Consider the following 18,080-nt stretch of genomic DNA (forward strand, 5'->3'; position numbering starts at 1 on the left):
CGGCAGCCCGTTTCGTATTGAACTGAAAGTTACTCCGTCCATGTTGCTGTAAATCTAAAATCTTTTCATGGATTTTTGGAGCCTTAAAATTGGAAGGTCCCGAAATTTCTCTCTGACTGATGAACATTATATAGCTCCAACCAGAATGCGCCGATCATGTCAATAAGGCAATTTTCATGGGCTGCTCATGAAACAGGACTGTGTATTTGACTTTTAGAAAATATTTGAAAACATTCTTTTCCTCGCTCCTGAATGTTAATGTGAATAGATATGATTGAATATCTGTTAGGAATTACAGGAAAACATTGTATTCAATTTTGTATCTTCTGAATTTTTATATATTTAGGCTTTGAAGGATCCATGAGAGACTAAGGTTTCATTTAAAATTTTACAGATTTATTTAATTTGCTTTTATGTTGTTTTATATTGTTTGGATTGATTTAGAGTTTATTTGTATTTAATTTGATTTATTGTTTTATGATATATTTGTTATGGATGTGATTTGATGTATGTTGTTTGTATGTTCAGTAAATTTTGCCTTGGGCTTTCAGGGAGTGGTGAATAAGAAATGTGAATAAACAACAATAAAAACCCAGAATGTTTGTGCATATCCATGGACATTTGTGCCTGCTTTGAGATGCAGGGTACTTTTTTCATTGTAAATCCCATCCATAGATTTGAACGTGGAATCTAGGTTTGTTGTTTTCCTTCCCTGATCTAAAGATGCCCCTGAGCATGCCCTAAATGTGGCTAAATGGACGCACATACTTTTGGCCGCATTGAGGGAAGACAGTATTCAGACAGCTTATCTCTGTGTGTAAAACGTTTTACTTGTGTAAATGGCTGTGATAATTGTCCTCATTATATAACCTATCCTTCCCTGATATTATTGTCACATCCTGGCCTATCCTGATAACCCCATCTGATTCTCTGTGCAGGCTCAGGTTTGAGATCCCACTACTCCCACCATATGTGAAAGTTGAACACTTGTGTGCTCTCCACAGCTGCATCCAGCTCTTGCTTGCGTTATGAGGGATTTTCTGCTGGCACCACAGCAAACTCCATCTTACAACCTCTGGAAAACGAATTGGGTTGATTTCTTGTGATCTGTTTGTCCTGAGCTCATGCTGCTGCTCCTTTGCAGTATCTCCACCTAATAGGGCCCGCAACATGCATTTGCATGTTGCGGGCCCTATTAGGTTCGGGGGGGGGGGTTGGACGCACGTTTTCGGCCCCTTACTGAAAACGTGCATCCAATAGAGGGTTAACAGTGCGCTCCGTTGGAGCACACCGTACTGTATTGGCCCAAAAGTGATTTAGCTGGGTAAACAGTCTTGTTTGAAAACTCTCTTCCTTCCCTTATTCATCTAAAAGTTCATAGTGCACATAATTTTAGCAGGAATGAACACAGTACGCATAGGTGGGATTTTCAGCTCTTCCCCCTCCCAGCAGCAGGCATAGTACACTGCTTTGCTGGGATTTTAGGTCAAAACATAGGTGAACAGAGACCCGAAGAGAAAAACAGACTTTATAATAGCAAAATGAAAGGATGTGGTCTCCTGTTTGGGCTTCTGTGCAGCCAGTTTGTGTAGTTTGGACCTTGGAGCTGTTTGTAGGTGCGGCCCATCTTCTCCTTTTATTGAGGTAGTGTATAATGCCCCTGGCCTTGGGGCAGGACTCAAGGTGTCAGATTCTTCTTATCTGAACTTCACACCTTGTTTTCAAGTTTAAAGGTTAGACAGCTCTGAGCAGGAGGCTGCGCACTGTATGGTGTGTACCAGCACTCTCTGTGGGAGGAGGCCATGTACACGGTGCTTCTCCATGCCTGTGTCGTGTGCCTGATGCTACTCCATGTCTGTGGGAGGAGGCCGTGTACACGGTGCTTCTCCATGCCTGCGTCGTGTGCCCGATGCTACTCTGTGCCTATAGGAGGACACCGTGCACACTGTGCTTCTCCATGCCTGTGTCATGTGCTTGATGCTTTTCCGTGTCTGTAGGCAGACGCCTTTTACAAGGTACTTCTCCATGTCTGTGTCATGTACCCAGTGCTTCTCCCCAGACACAAAGCACCATAAACATGATACAGACACTGAGAAGTACTGAGAGGTGTGATCACAGGAGGATGCTGTGTCTGGTGCTTCACCCTGCATGTGACATGTATACGATGCTTCTCTGTGTCTCTGGGAGGTGTGATCACAGGAGGATACTGTGTCTGGTGCTTCACCCTGCATGTGACATGTATACGATGCTTCTCCGTGTCTCTGGGAGGTGTGATCACAGGAGGATACTGTGTCTGGTGCTTCACCCTGCCTGTAACGTGTATACGATGCTTCTCCGTGTCTCTGGGAGGTGTGATCACAGGAGGATACTGTGTCTGGTGCTTCACCCTGCCTGTAACGTGTATACGATGCTTCTCCGTGTCTCTGGGAGGTGTGATCACAGGAGGATACTGTGTCTGGTGCTTCACCCTGCATGTGACGTGTATACGATGCTTCTCTGTGTCTGTGGGAGGTGTGATCACAGGAGGATACTGTGTCTGGTGCTTCACCCTGCATGTGACGTGTATACGATGCTTCTCTGTGTCTGTGGGAGGTGTGATCACAGGAGGATACTGTGTCTGGTGCTTCACCCTGCATGTGACGTGTATACGATGCTTCTCTGTGTCTGTGGGAGGTGTGATCACAGGAGGATACTGTGTCTGGTGCTTCACCCTGCCTGTGACGTGTATACGATGCTTCTCTGTGTATCTGGGAGGTGCAATCACAGGAGGATACTGTGTCTGGTGCTTCACCCTGCCTGTGATGTGTATACGATGCTTCTCCGTGTCTGTGGGAGGTGTGATCACAGATGTTGCATCTGTGAGAGGATGACCTGCACCCAGAGTTTCTCACTCTCCGTGTCCTGTACACTGTGCTTCTCAGTGCTGTGGGAGGACACCATGTACACGGTGCTTCCCCATGTGTTCTGGAAGACTGCCGTGTACCTGCTGCTTATTCTTGTCTGTGGAAGTTGTGATCACAGGAGGATACTGTGTACTCTGTTATTCTCCATGTCTGTGGGAGAACATAAGAAAATGCCATACTGGGTCTGACCAAGGGTCCATCAAGCCCAGCATCCTGTTTCCAACAGTGGCCAATCCAGGCCATAAGAACCTGGCAAGTACCCAAAAACTAAGTCTATTCCATGTTACCATTGCTAATGGCAGTGGCTATTCTCTAAGTGAACTTAATAGGAGGTAATGGACTTCTCCTCCAAGAACTTATCCAATCCTATTTTAAACCCAGCTACACTAACTCATTAACCACATCCTCTGGCAACAAATTCCAGAACTTTATTGTGCATTCAGTGAAAAATAACTTTCTCAGATTAGTTTTAAATGTGCCACATGCTAACTTCATGGAGGGCCCCCTAGTCTTTCTATTATCCGAAAGAGTAAATAACCGATTCACATTTACCCATTCTAGACCTCTCATGATTTTAAACACCTCTATCATATCTCCCCTCAGCCGTCTCTTCTCCAAGCTGAACAGTCCTAACCTGTTTAGTCTTTCCTCATAAGGGGAGCTGTTGGGAATTATTAGAAAGGGAATGGTGAATAAAATGGAGGATGTCATAATGCCTCTGTGTCGCGCCATGTTGAGACCACACCTTGAATACTGTGTACAATTCTGGTCGCCGCATCTCAAAAAAGATATAGTTGCGATGGAGAAGGTACAGAGAAGGGTGACCAAAATGATAAATGGAATGGAACAGCTCCCCTATGAGGAAAGGCTGAAGAGGTTGGGGCTGTTCAGCTTGGCGAAGAGACGGCTGAGGGGGGATATGATAGAGGTCTTTAAAATCATGAGAGGTCTAGAACGGGTAGATGTGAATCGGTTATTTACTCTTTCGGATAATAGAAAGACTAGGGGGCATTCCATGAAGTTAGCAAGTAGCACATTTAAGACTAATCGGAGAAAATTCTTTTTCACTCAATGCAAAATAAAGCTCTGGAATTTGTTGCCAGAGGATGTGGTTAGTGCAGTGTGTGTAGCTGTGTTCAAAAAAGGTTTGGATAAGTTCTTGGAGAAGTCCATTAATGGCTATTAATCAAGTTTACTTAGGGAATCACCACTGCTATTAATTGCATCAGTAGCATGGGATCTTCTTAGTGTTTGGGTAATTGCCAGGTTCTTGTGGCCTGGTTTGGCCTTTGTTGGATACAGGTTGCTGGGCTTGATGGACTGGAATTTGTTGCCAGGGGATGTGGTTAGTGTAGCTGGGTTTAAAAAGGGTTTGGATAAGTTCTTGGAGAAGTCCATTAACATCTAATATATATTTTGTATTGTTATTGCTGAGTCAATAGTTTTGATTATGTATGCTTTTTATTGTAAATTTCTTAGGCCTTCATGTGTAAGGCGATTAATAAATTTTAAATAAATGAAATTAAATGCTATTAATCAAGTTGACTTAGGGAATAGCCACTACTATTACCAGCATCAGCATGGGATAGACTTAGTTTTTGGTTAATTGCCAGGTTCTTGTGGCCTGGATTGGCCACTGTTGGAAATAGGATGCTGGGCTTGATGGACCCTTGGTCTGACCCAGTATGGCATGTTCTTATGCGGTCTCACCATGGAGCGATATAGAGGCATTATGACATTTTCCGTTTTATTCACCATTCCCTTTCTAATAATTCCTAACATTGTTTCCGTTTTTGATCGCTGCAGCACAACTGACCCGACGATTTCAATGTGTTATCCACTATGATGCCTAGATCTTTCTTGGGTTGTAGCTCCTAATATGGAACCTAACATTGTGTAATTATAGCAAGGGTTATTTTTCCCTATATGCATCACTTTGCACTTATCCACATTAACCCCCTTGTACATTTCCCCACAGACACTAAGAAGCACAGCGTACAGGGACTTTTCCCACAGACACTGAGAAGCACAGCGTACAGGGACATTTCCCACAGACACTGAGAAGCACAGCGTACAGGGACATTTCCCACAGACACTGAGAAGCACAGCGTACAGGGACTTTTCCCACAGACACGGAGAAGCACAGCGTACAGGGACTTTTCCCACAGACACGGAGAAGCACTGTGTATAGGGAGTTTTCCCACAGACATGGAGAATAACAGAGTACACAGCTTTTCCTTTTCTGTACCCAGTGCTTCTCCCTGCCTGTGGGAGGTGCTCTGTCTATGGGACACGTTTCCTTGCCTGTGGAAAGATGCCAGATATGTGGTGCTGCAGGTGGCAGCTCTTGCCTCTTGTTATATTGCAGCGTTGATCTTGTCTGTAGGGGTGGGAGAGGGGGAGGAGAGCTGTCTATTCCTTCTGGCTGTCAAGGATGTGATTGCAATCTGCTTTGGCCAAGGAGAGATTTACCGAAGTTTATGTTGTAATTTTATAGACTCTAAAGCCTAATCTGAAAGAGTAGAGGTAGCTTTAGGAGGTAAGTGTAGGGGAAATAGAGATGGAAGAGACCATGCAGGAGTGGGGAGAGGGAGACAGACAGGAAGTGCTTGGGTGAGATGGGCAGATGACCACAGGTGCACTGCAGCCACTGACCCCATTGCACATACACTATGGCCACTAATCCCCCCCCCCCCAATCACACGTGCACCCCGGCCACTGACCCCATCGCACATACACTACGGCCACTAATCCACCCCCCATCACGCTTGTGGTGCCAATCACTACCTTCCCCCTTTACTAGCCCACGTACCTACCTTTATATCCCCGCCTCCCTGCATGCTTGTCTCTCAGCTCCCTCCCTGTGTAATATGGATTAACATGCTCATCCCGGGTCTGGAAGGTTATTGTGACTCCTGCTTGACCTTGTTTTCGGCACAGTCAGAATCGGGGGGCAAGACATGGGACACTGACAGCTTGTGCAGAGAGAGGCCTGGGGAATGCGAGAGAGAGAGAGATGTGTGTGCTCGTGTCTGTGCTGCTGGGAATTGTGAGCGTGTGCAGGCTGGCAGGATGATGATCCATGCTGATGGGCTGCAGCCGTGGGATAGCCTTCCCCTTACCTCTGCTGGTCTCTTCCCCCAGTGTGGCAGATCATCACATCAGACCCCAACCCCCACGCTCCCTCAGCTGACCATCACTCCAGCACTGACCCTCTGGGGCCTCTGCACTGAGCTGTTGTCCTAGTGATCAGGAGCCGTGGAGGACTTCATGAATAGGTACCAGGGAGAGCAGGAACGGGCTGCCTGACTAAGTGCCAGGCACAGCACGGATTGTACTAATTACCCAGGAATTTCTTAAGCCTTCCTCTTAATCTGCCAGCCTGCTTTCCCTTCTAAAGGCGCCTTTCCTGGGTCTTGTGGCCTCCAGTTACGCAGGCGGGGAAAGGGACCGAGATCCAGCGGGAGCTGCGCCTGCTCTGCAGAATCTTTCCTTCTGCAGCTCCATGTAGAGGGGAGTGGGCAGGACACACGGTGGAGCCCCCTACTGCTGGGAGAGGGGACTCGTGCAGGGGAGCGCACATATGTGTGTGGTGCGGGATCCTGGAATCATGCGTCATGCAAACGCTGCGTCCACGTACGGATGCAGATGTCTTGTACGCTTGGGCATTGTGTGCGCGTACGTTCTGTGCGGGATGCCAGGATCACGTGAAGTCATTTATCTTTCTGGGGCTGTCTCCACTGATACTTGTCCCCTCCTGCTGGAATTACCCCAGAGGTGGGTCCTTTCTGTGGGGGGAAGCTGAGGCTCATGGCCCAGGCAGTGGAGTAAGCTTCTCCAGTGGGTCTCTTTGTACAAGGATGTGATGTAATGCTGCTCGCCAGGGACAGAGGAACCCGGACGCAGTTCTGGGTGTTCAAATTTATTATTTACCGATTCAATAACATTTAAATCAGTGTCTGTGGTTTGATAAGGGAAATTACAGATGTGTCTCCTTCTCTCTGTGTATCTGACTCCGGTTCTGGGGATGATGCCTACCACTTCTGTACTGATTGAGTGGGTAGAGTCCCAAAATCCAGAGGGAAAACCCTGTTCTGCACGGGATCCCCTTGAACTAGACCAGTCCTGCCTGAGTGCTCTGCCGGTTTCCTTTCACTCAGTCTGCGCCTGTCCCAAGGGGGAGATCCAGTAGTGGGGTCTCCAATTCTTTCTCCTCTCCCCCTCAGTGGGAAAAGATCTGTAGCTGATAGAGATCATGTTCACGGGTCTTCCCAAGCCCTGTCTCACTCTTCTCGAGGTCGCCAGACCGCTTGCATGGCGGGACGCTGCCGAGGACTGAAGCCGCCGACCGCACTGGGCCCCAAACCTCGGCACACTAAAAGGGCTCATGGCGGGAAAACCCAGCAGGCACATCTGGATGAGGTCACTCAGCCGCCCCCTCCAAACGCCCCTCCAGCGCCTCAACAACAGGTCAACTACAACTAGTAGAGCGAATTGCCTCACCGTGTTTCTGCTCTTTCTTCCTGAGCTCCCGCTCCTCGTCCTGGCAGTTTCTGCTCTTTCTTCCTGGGTTCCCGCTCCTCGTCCTGGCAGTTTCTGCTCTTTTTCTTCCTGGGTTCCCGCTCCTCGTCCTGGCAGTTTCTGCTCTTTTTCTTCCTGGGTTCCCGCTCCTCGTCCTGGCAGTTTCTGCTCTTTTTCTTCCTGGGTTCCCGCTCCTCGTCCTGGCGGTTTCTGCTCTTTTTCTTCCTGAGCTCCCGCTCCTCGTGCTGGCGGTTTCTGGTCTTTCTTCTTGGGTTCCCTCTCCTCGTCCTGGCAGTTTCTGGTCTTTCTTCTTGGGTTCCCTCTCCTCGTCCTGGCAGTTTCTGGTCTTTCTTCCTGAGTTCCTGGTCTTCATCTTTTGGTTAAGTCTTCAGTCCTTTGCTTCAGTCTTCAATGTGTTCTTCTGTCCACCTGTGCTGTTCCTCACCTCCCTGCCTGCGTATTCATCCCAACCTCCCCAGGACGGATCTCTGGTTTTGACTTCAGCTTGATCCTCGACTCTGACTGAACTCTGCCTGCCCCTGACCACTGCCTGACTGACCATCTGGAATACCACCTGCCCTAACCGCTGCCTGGCTCTGACTCTACCCGAATTCAGCCTGCACCGGACCCTGGCCTGGAACAACTGTGGACCAAACTAAAAGGAGCAATTACAAAGGCAACTAATCTTTACGTTAGAAAAATTAACAAAAGCAAGAGAAATAAGAAACCTATCTGGTTCTCAAAGGAGGTGGCTGATAAAATAAAAAGAGCAGCGTTTGAGAAATATAAAGGATCCCAAAAAGAGGAACACAGGGAAGAAAACCTGGTGAAACTGAGAGAGACAAGGAAAGTAATCAGGAAAGCAAAACGTCTGGTGGAAGAAAGGATTGCCAAAGAGGTGACAAAACATGTTCCAGATACATCAGAGCAAGGAGAAAGGTCCAAAGTGGCAGAGTGGAACTGAAAGGTGAAAAGGATCAATGTGTAGAGAGAGATGAAGAAATGGGGGAAATATTAAACAAATACTTCAGTTCGGTGTTCACTAAAGAAGACCCTGGAGAAGGACCGTCGCTAGTTGACAAGACATTGGAGGGGGGTGGAGTAGACGAAACCCCATTTACTGAAGAGAATGTATGGGAAGAGCTGGGGAAACTGAAATGTTCTCTATAGTAGTGTGGGCTGGGGATGTATTTTCCCTTTGATAATGTGTTTGAAGCTGGCAAGAGTAGGGGGTGGGAAGGTAATGCATATTTTCTCTGTAATACTGTGCATCCTGGGTTAGAGCCAGGGTAGGGGTGGGGAGTGTATAATTTCTCTGTAGTTACAGTTTGCATCCAGGACAGGGTTTTTATATATTTTCCCTGCTGTTATTAGTTTTGAGAGTCTTCTTTTTCCAGATGTGCTCCTTGAGGGTTCTGTTTAAGGTTCTCTGATCCCAGGTTTCTCTCTGACATGATTTGGGGAAGATAGGGCTGAGGACCGGGGGGCTGGGAGCTGAGGACCGACCAGAGTTTAGAGTGACTGAGCTCTCGGTACAAACCAGTTCTGAATATGAATAAAAATAAAAAACAAGGATAGTAAGAATTCAGAAACATTCTGGAATTTGTTCCAGTGGAAAGAGTGTATCAACAGGAGAGATGGAGGAGTAGCACCAACAATACATCAAGAAATAAAGAGAAGTGTAAGCAAGATACGTAACCCGGAGACAGCAGGGGAGATGAAGGAGCCATGAGTGTAGTGGGCATCTCTAGATTGCCAAGGAAGTAGAGCAGACAGGAGGCAGGCTTGAATGTGGAATTGTAAATGTAGATGGTGAGAGAGAGACTTAGTCCTAGAATCAGACTGAGTCCAAAAATGTGAGGTGAAGAATCTTTCGCTCATAATAAACTGTCTCTACACAATGCCTTTGGCCCATAACCAACAGTCTCTATGCAACTGCAACGCATGCCCGGCATAGCATTCTGCGTTATGCAGCATCCTACTTCCTGGCCAGAACCTCCTGCTATCAGGACTGTCTCTTAGAAGCTCTGCTACTGGGACTTCCTGGGGCACTAGCTGATGACATCACATATATAAGAGGAAATTCTCTGCACAGGTCTCCTGCTGTTCTCTTGTCTGCAGTGTGTGATGCCCCTGCCTCCAGTTCCAGCCTCGCCCCAGCCTTGTCCCTGCTTCCCATCAGCCTCTTTGGACTGTCTCTTCGGTACTGACTTGGAATGGACTTTGATCTTTGCCTGCCTGATCTTCCTTTGGTTCTCGACTCCTGCTTGCTTGTCATCTTCCGTAACCTTGGTCCGGATCTCGACTTCTCTGCTAGCTGCCTGCCCTGACCCCTCGGACTGCTCATGGATTTTGCTCTCATCTTGCCTTGTCTCAGTTGCTACCTGTTGGGATCTAGGCTGTGCTTGCGCTACTGAGAGTGTCAACCCAGTAGCAGCCCAAGGGCTCACCCTCCAGATCATGATGGCAATGCCCTCCGCTCATAACCAACAGTTTCTACACAAGGCTCACGGACTTACTCAAGAGAAGTCTTGCCTCACAAATCTCCTACATTTGTTTGAAGGGGTGACTAACATGTGGACAAAGGTGCACTGGTAGATGTGGTGTATTTGGATTTCAAGAAGGTGTTCGACAAAGTCCCTCATGAGAGGCTTATAAGAAAACTAAAAAATCATGGGATAAGAGGCGATGTCCTTTCGTGGATTACAAACTGGCTAAAAGACAGGAAACAGAGTAGGATTAAATGGTCAATTTTCTCAGTGGAAAAGGGTAAACGGTGGAGTGTCTCAGGGATCTGTACTTGGACCGGTGCTTTTCAATATATATATAAATGATCTGGAAAGGAATAAGACGAGTGAGGTTATCAAATTTGCGGATGATACAAAATTATTCAGAGTAGTTAAATCACAAGCAGACTGTGATACATTACAGGAAGACCTTGCAAGACTGGAAGATTGGGCATCCAAATGGCAGATGAAATTTAATGTGGACAAGTGCAAGGTGTTGCATATAGGGAAAAATAACCCTTGCTGTAGTTACACGATGTTAGGTTCCATATTAGGAGCTACCACCCAGGAAAAAGATCTAGGCATCATAGTGGATAATACTTTAAAACCATCTGCTCAGTGTGCTGCGGCAGTCAAAAAAGCAAACAGAATTTTAGGAATTATTAGAAAGGGAATGGTTAATAAAACGGAAAATGTCATAATACCTCTGTATCGCTCCATGGTGAGACTGCACCTTGAATACTGTGTACAATTCTGGTCACCACATCTCAAAAAGGATATAGCTGCAATGGAGAAGGTACAGACATGGGCGACCAAAGTAAGGGGAATGGAACAGCTCCCCTATGAGGAAATGCTTAAGAAGTTAGGGCTGTTCAGCTTGAAGAAGAGACGACTGAGGGGGGATATGATAGAGGTCTTTAAGATCATGAGAGGTCTTGAACAAGTTAATGTAAATTGGTTATTTACTCTCTCAGATAATAGAAGGACCAGGGGGCACTCCATGAAGTTAACAAGTAGCTCATTTAAAACAAATCGAAGAAAATTCTTTTTCACTCAGCACATAGTTAAGCTCTGGAATTCATTGCCAGAGGATGTGGTTACAGCTGTTAGTGTAACTGGGTTTAAAGAAGGTTTGGATAAGTTCCTAGAGGATAAATCCATAAACTGCTATTATGGTAATTAATAAGCAATAGTAGCTTGTGATCTATCTAATGTTTGGGTACTTGCCAGATACTTGTGACTTGGATTGGAAACAGGATACTGGACTTCATGGACCCTTGGTCTGACCCAGTATGGCATGTTCTTATCATCTTATGTTCATAGCCAACAGTCTCTACACAAGCTCTTGGCTCATAACTAACAATCTTTTCGTAGTCCTCGGCTTATAACCGATGGTCTCTGGGTAAGGCCGTCCACTCATAACTGTAAGTATCTACAAGGCTCTCCAACAGTCGCTGTGCAAGCTCCTCTGCTGTTTACAGAAATCTCTGTATAAGACTCTCAGCTTATAACAGTCTCTGAGCAATCCCCCTCCACTTATATCTGACAGTCTCTATGTAAGATCCTCCTCTTATAATCAATATCTCTATGCAGGGTCCTCTGTTTATAACCATTTGTAACCAAGGCTCTCTACCCATAATAGACTGTCTGTCTGTCTGTCTCTGAGCAAGACCATCCTCTTATAAACAAAGGTCTTGGCCCTCTGCTCGTAACTCGCAGTCCCCGGGTGAGGCCCTCTGCTGACAACCAGCATTCACACCAGGTCCTCTGTATTAGACGTTTTCTCTCTTATATCACATGATCTGTTTACCATAACATTTTAGAAGATGTTTTTCCTTTCTGATGCAAGTTTGTTTGTTTTTTAGATCTGAGGGTCTGTTTACTAAGTTAAGTGCATTAAATCTAAAATGGTGCAAAGCTCCCCTTTGTGTGGGGCAAAAAGGAGCCTTGGGTCAGCTGGCGCCATTTGCATTCCAGCACTGACCACTGCTTCTGCCTGATGGGCCTGAGGCTGCCCTTGGCTAAGGGGTGGGCTTTGGTTTTTAGGAAGTCAGGAGGGGGTGGTGTTTTGATGCAGAGGGGCAGGGGCACCAGGCTATTCTCTGCCGGAGGGAGGGAACGTTATCAAGCAGAGGGAATTTGTGTGCGTGGGGCTGTGGAGCAGTCCGGCTCATTCTCTTTTTCCTAGCGGGAGGTGTACTAGTGCTCTAGGGCAGGTTACAGTATTTGCATTTCTGCCTTTTCATAGGCTAACTTTTTTTCTTTTTAATAAATTTTAGGTTAATATTCTGCCTTTCATGACAGGTGAAAGGTACTGGAGGTACTGTTGCTGTTTGGGTCGTGGGTGTTGCTGCTGATGTGTGCTGAGCCTGGGGTTTTGTGTTACTTCACACGGTAGTGCTGGGGGGAGTTTGTGTCACAATTGCGGAGAGGTTTTTTCTGCTGAGTAAGTGCTGGCATTTCTCCCTTGCCAGGTTTTGATCCTGACTGCCTGCATCCTGGGGCATTGACAGTCTGTCCACGTCCCTGCTTCTCTGCCAGGCACTCTCCAGGCATTTTTCGGTTTTAACTCTTCCTTGCTCCCTGCTGCCACCTCCATGGACTTTGAATCTGGGGGCTGCAGCTTGGGGTAGTGATGGGGGGGGGGGGCCTTAACTTTTGCCTGGACAGAAACTGAAATTCCCTCCCCTTCGATTCTTACCCGATCCTCCCCCTCCCCCCACAGGGTGGGCAATGCGAATGAAGCCTGGGAGAGAGACCTGCTCCCCAATATAAACCCTGCACCTCGAATTCAGTGTCCACCCAAACTCCTCCAGCGCTTGCTGCCTTGCAACTCGCCAAAGAAAAGAAAATATTCAAATTCTGCTGTTACCTTAGCAGCAGCAACACAAGCTCCCTCCAGGACCAAACACTCTGTGATGCAGCATCAGACTCTGCAAAACGTCACGCAGCGTCTTCCTAGCAAACCAGCGGTCCCCCAGCACCACTGATTCCTAGGAGTGAAACAGCCCCGCACAGGGAAAGGCTGCAGCCCTACGACCTTCTGGGAAAAACCACGATTAGCAGGATTGCTGCAAAGGCCCGTACAGAAACTACACACAAGGAGAATCCCTCAGCTCGGTCAGACACGCGGAAGACAGGACCAGAAACAGAAATGTACAGACAGGAAGTGAAGTGGAAATCCCAAGACGTCAGCACCCGGGATAGAGAACCAGAACTGCATCTCCTCCTGTGCCTTGCAAAATACAAAGAGATAAGAGTCCTATTCCCAAATACCGGCTGAGTGTTGTCCCTCTTCATAAAAGTGGTAGCAGGAAGGAGGTTGGAAACCACTGGCCAGTTATACTCTCTCCTCATGAGGGTGCTCCCTTTATCATCTCCAACCATCTGTCTCCCTCATCCTTTCCTTCAAAACCTGCCTCCTTTCAAAAACCCCTTCCCTCACACACCATCCTCCAACTTCTCTCCCTGATCTTGCAAACCCCCCACCTCAGTCTCCATGCTCCTCACCTTCCCTCATCCCCCCATTGCCTGACTGGCAGGAGTGGAGCTGGTGGCCTGGTGCTTCCTGTCTGCCATGGCCACCGCATTCTCAGCAGGAGAGCGGAGCCGGCACCATGAGGAGGTTGGAAACCCCAGGCTGCTGGCTCTGTCCACGGGGAGAAGGGTGCAATAGATCACCTTTGGCCCTGTGGGCCTCCTTGGAGGAGCCTTTCTGGACCTGTAGGGCTGTTTGCGGAAGAGCGCGTTGCTTTCTCTGCGCCATCAGCAGGGAGGTGGCATCCTGGGCGACTGCCCGGGTCATTCGGTCCAGAGCCGGCCCTGATCCCAGTCACTATTCAGTTCAATCCCAGGCTCGTGCGCCACCCTCTCAGACTCAGAAACCTCAATAGGCCGGACGGTTTGGATATCTGCTGTCAAAGTGATAGGCAAAGAGCAGAATTTTCCCGCTGTCCGCAGTGGTTGTTTGTCTTTGCCACTTGCACAAGTCTGCAGGTGCTGTTTTCATGGCAGCTAATAATTGTGCATTTGAAAATGCGATCTTCGTGTTATTTCTCTCCCCCCAATGTAGCGGAGAACCCAGCACGTTGTGCAGCAGCGGCTGGAAAATTCACTTCAAATCAGGCAACTTTTCGCTGAAACACAGGCTGCAAGCTGAATCTCAGGGGGAAACTCCCAGCGGGAATTCAGAGCTGTGGGAATGGGGCTCCTTGAGTCAGCACATGCAACAGGCTCGCTGCATGCATTGATTTTAAAATGTGCATAGCTCCCCCCCTCCGTTTTTGGTTGTGGGTAAAAGAATTGACACTGTGGTCAGCACAAGTAACTTACTTCTCCTCTCTGGGGGGGAAGGGAATTCCCCTGGCCTTTTTCACATGGGTAAATAGCTGTTTAGCCACATAAAATGCTTTTAAACTTGCCCTCAAAGAGCCCGATGTAATAAGCTGTGGATTAAAACTGTGCAGGTTAAAAAAATGCTTCTCTCCGAATGCAGTAATGCATCAGGAGTTACGAAAATATGCACACAAACCCTTGTACAAACATGTGATCAGCCAGGCTGGCCACACATTTTCACTCAGTGACGTCTCAGGCCTGATTTATGGGCTCAAAACATGATTTATTCACACACTAATGCTTTCAGCGCAGAAAAAATATAAGTGCATATAAGTCATGTCGATGCACATAAATCCTGATTCCAGTCCCTGGCGCTAGGACTCCTGCTCCTGCCCATAGACTGACACTAATGCTGGAAACTTTACTCCCCCTCTGACCAGGGGTAAAAGCCGGCGCAGCTCTCTGCTCTGGAGTGATAACAAATGCCTTCATTGTGTGGGATTCCCATGCATGAGTGCTAAGCAGGTTGCACAGTTTTACAGGCACAGAACTGCTCGTTGCATCCGGAGTAACATTTGCACACAAACTGTGCAGACAATTGTGGGTAAAACTGCTGAGATCACCTTATTGCATTGGCTTTGTGCTTAAAATAAAAGGAGAATAAATACCTAAAATAGTTACAGGGTCCAGAAAGGAGAGTAACAAGGACAATTCCCGATTTCTGATGTTGGTCCGTATTGTCCCTGCCAGATTTAATTTGTGGCCTGGTGGCAGGATCCATCATATTTTGCTGCTCTCACTGCTATGTCTCCCCTTTCCCTGGGGTTATGCAGAGTTTTTTTCTGCTCATTCTTTTGTGGGAGGTCTTGGATTTTCTCTCTCAGCTGTGGGAAATGTCCATCTCAGATCTCTTTGTATTTTGCACTGCACAGGAGGAAATGCAGTTTTATTTCAGTTTCTCCAGTGTTGCATTGCATGCAGAGTCTGCCTTCTTGGGTTTCTTGTCTGCATCTTTTTGTTTCTGGTCTGTGAGCACTTATTCTGTATTTGGTGATGGTTTGTCTGCGTTATGCGTGTGACTGAGGTGAGGGATTCTGCTAGCATGTATTTTCTGTGTAGGGATCTGTAGCAGTCCGGCTGGTTCTGTTTTCCCAGTAGGAGGTGTATTGGTCTTCTAGGGCACATTGCAGTATTTGCATTGTCATCCTTTTGTATGCTAGGTTGAGTTGTTTCAGTTCATGGTGTTAGAGTAACTGTAAAGGTTAAGGGTTTAGCCCAGGCATGGACATTGTTTAAAAATACCATCTTGGAAGCCCAGACCAGACGTATTCCACGGATTGAGAGGGGCTAAGTGACTACTAGCATGGTTAAAATGTGAGGTGATAGGGGCTATAATATGTAAAAGAATATCTTTCAAGAAATGAAAAGGGATCTGAATGAAGAAAACAGCATAAGCACTGACAAGTCAGATGCAAAGCATTGATAAGGAAGGCAAAAAGAGAATTAAAAAGAAGCTTGCCATGGAAGCAAAAACGCAGAATAAAAACTTTTTCAGGTACATTCAAAGTAAAAATCCTGCAAGGGAGTCAGTTGGAAAATTAGGTGATCAAAAGATATAAGGAGCATTTAGGAATGACAAAGCCATAGTTGAGAGACTAAATTAATTTTTTGCTTTGGTATTCACTGAGGATGTACGAGAGACACCCATGCCAGAAATGATATTCAAAGGTGATGATTCAGAGGAACTGAAACAAATATCTTCAACTGGAGGATGTAATAGGGCAAATTGACAAACTAAAGAGTAGCAAATCACCTGGATCAGATGGTACACATCTCAGAGTGCTGAGAGAACTGAGAAATGAAATTGCAGATCTGCTATTGGAAATTCATAAACTAACTGTAAGGCCAATTTTTAAAAAGGGATCAAAGGGTTATCCAGGAATCTACAGACCAGCTGAGGGGAGATGTGATAGAGGTTTATAAAATAATGTGGAATGGAACGAGTAAATGTTAATCAGTTGTTTGCTCTTTTGAAAAGTACAAAGACCGGGGACACACAATGAAGTTCCTAGGTAATACATTCAAAACTAATAAGGGAAATTTTTTTTTTTACTCCATACATAATTAAGCTCTGGAATTTGTTGCCAGAGGATGTGGTGAAAGCTATTAGTGTAGCTGGGTTTAAAAAAAAAAAGGTTTGGACAAGTTCCTAGAGGAAAAGTCCATTAACCATGATTAAGGTGGCGTTGCAGATATCTAATGCTTATTCTTGGGATACGCAGCTTGGTATCTCTCCACCCCTTGGGATATCCTGTCAGGTACTTGTGATCTGCCTTGGCCACTGTTGGAAGACACCTGGCTTGAGGGACCCTCAGTCTGACCCAGTATGTTCTGATGCTTTATTGGTAGGGCAGGATTGCTACATAGGACCTGAGTGTGTTTTTCCCAGCCAAGTAGTGGGGGGCGTTCATGTTGCTGCTGCTATAACTACTATTTAATATTTCTATAGTGCTACTGACATGTGCAGCACTCTATGCTCCATAAAGCAGAGACTCTAAGCCAAACCTACAGATGCAGATCCCTGGGGAGTTTCCTACAATAAGACAATGGATACAATTAGTTGCTGCAGGAGAAGTCCCCAGACTGTTAGGAACCAAGTAGGCGAGAGGAAAGTCGTTCCTTATTAGTGCGCAGTGGCAGCCTGGGAGCTGAGGCTTCTCTCTGTTTGCTGAGTGCTAGGGGGAAGACCCCTAGTTTTGCTCTGCGGCTCAGCTCTCTAGGAAGTGGGGTGGGTGTGGGGGGAAGGCACTGCCTTGTGCTGTGCATGTCTTGGGGAGGGACACTATGGGCCAGATCTTAAAATCTAAGCCCGATTTTATAACATACGTGTGCTGCTGCGTGCATGTTATAAAATTCGGACTCTGCGCGCGCAGGGGGGGGGGGGGTGCACACATGTGCACCGAGCCCAAGGGGAGACTCGATAGCTTTCCCTGTTCCCTTCAAGGCTGCTGCAATTTCGGAGCAGCCTTGGAGGGAACTTTTTTTCCAGCCCCGCCCCCACCTTTGCTGCAAAACATAGAAATGACGGCAGAAGAAGACCAAACGGCCCATCCAGTCTGCCCAGCAAGCCACGCAGTTCATCCATTTATTTATTTATTTTATTCCCCACCCCCTTTCTCCCTCCCATCCATCACTATTGGCTTCCAGCACCCTCCGGCCCCAACTCCCTTCCTCCCTTCCACCCCTCCACCAATGCAGAGAGCAGCGTCGTATCCGCATCCCAGTGAACATCCAGCTCAATCAGGGGTAGCAACTGCAGCAACAAGCAGGCCACACCCCTGCCCCATACTCCTACCCACCCCTGCTTTGTTTGTTTGTTTCTTGTTTTTGTTTTTTTGGGAGATGGCAGCCCTCCGTGAAGGTGGAACACCAACCACTGGCCACTGGCATCCCGCTCCGTGAATGCCTCTGTGGCTACTGCCGCTCCGTGCAGTGTTTTGCTGCCTGAAGGTGGAACACCAACTACTGGCCACTGGCATCCCGCTCCGTGAATGCCTCTGTGGCTACTGCCGCTCCGTGCAGTGTTTTGCTGCCTCCTCTTTATTTATGCCCACTAGACTTGATGGATCCACAGTGTTTATCCCACGCCCCTTTGAAGTCCTTCACAGTTTTAGACTTCACCACTTCCTCCGGAAGGGCATTCCAGGCATCCACCACCCTTTCCGTGAAGAAATACTTCCTGACCTTGGTTCTTAGTTCAGGCGTAACTTGCACGCGCTGACCGACTGCCGGCCCGCCATGCCCCAGCCCAGGC

General features: G+C 47.2%; 1 protein-coding gene across 1 annotated transcript in view; it reads left to right on the forward strand.

The window, feature by feature from the left end:
- Nucleotides 1–18,080, forward strand: part of CLCN2 (chloride voltage-gated channel 2) — a 193,275-nt gene that overhangs the window by 14,004 nt on the left and 161,191 nt on the right. The window lies entirely within an intron of this gene.

Source organism: Rhinatrema bivittatum, chromosome 9, assembly GCF_901001135.1.
Source record: "Rhinatrema bivittatum chromosome 9, aRhiBiv1.1, whole genome shotgun sequence".
NCBI lineage: Eukaryota > Metazoa > Chordata > Amphibia > Gymnophiona > Rhinatrematidae > Rhinatrema > Rhinatrema bivittatum.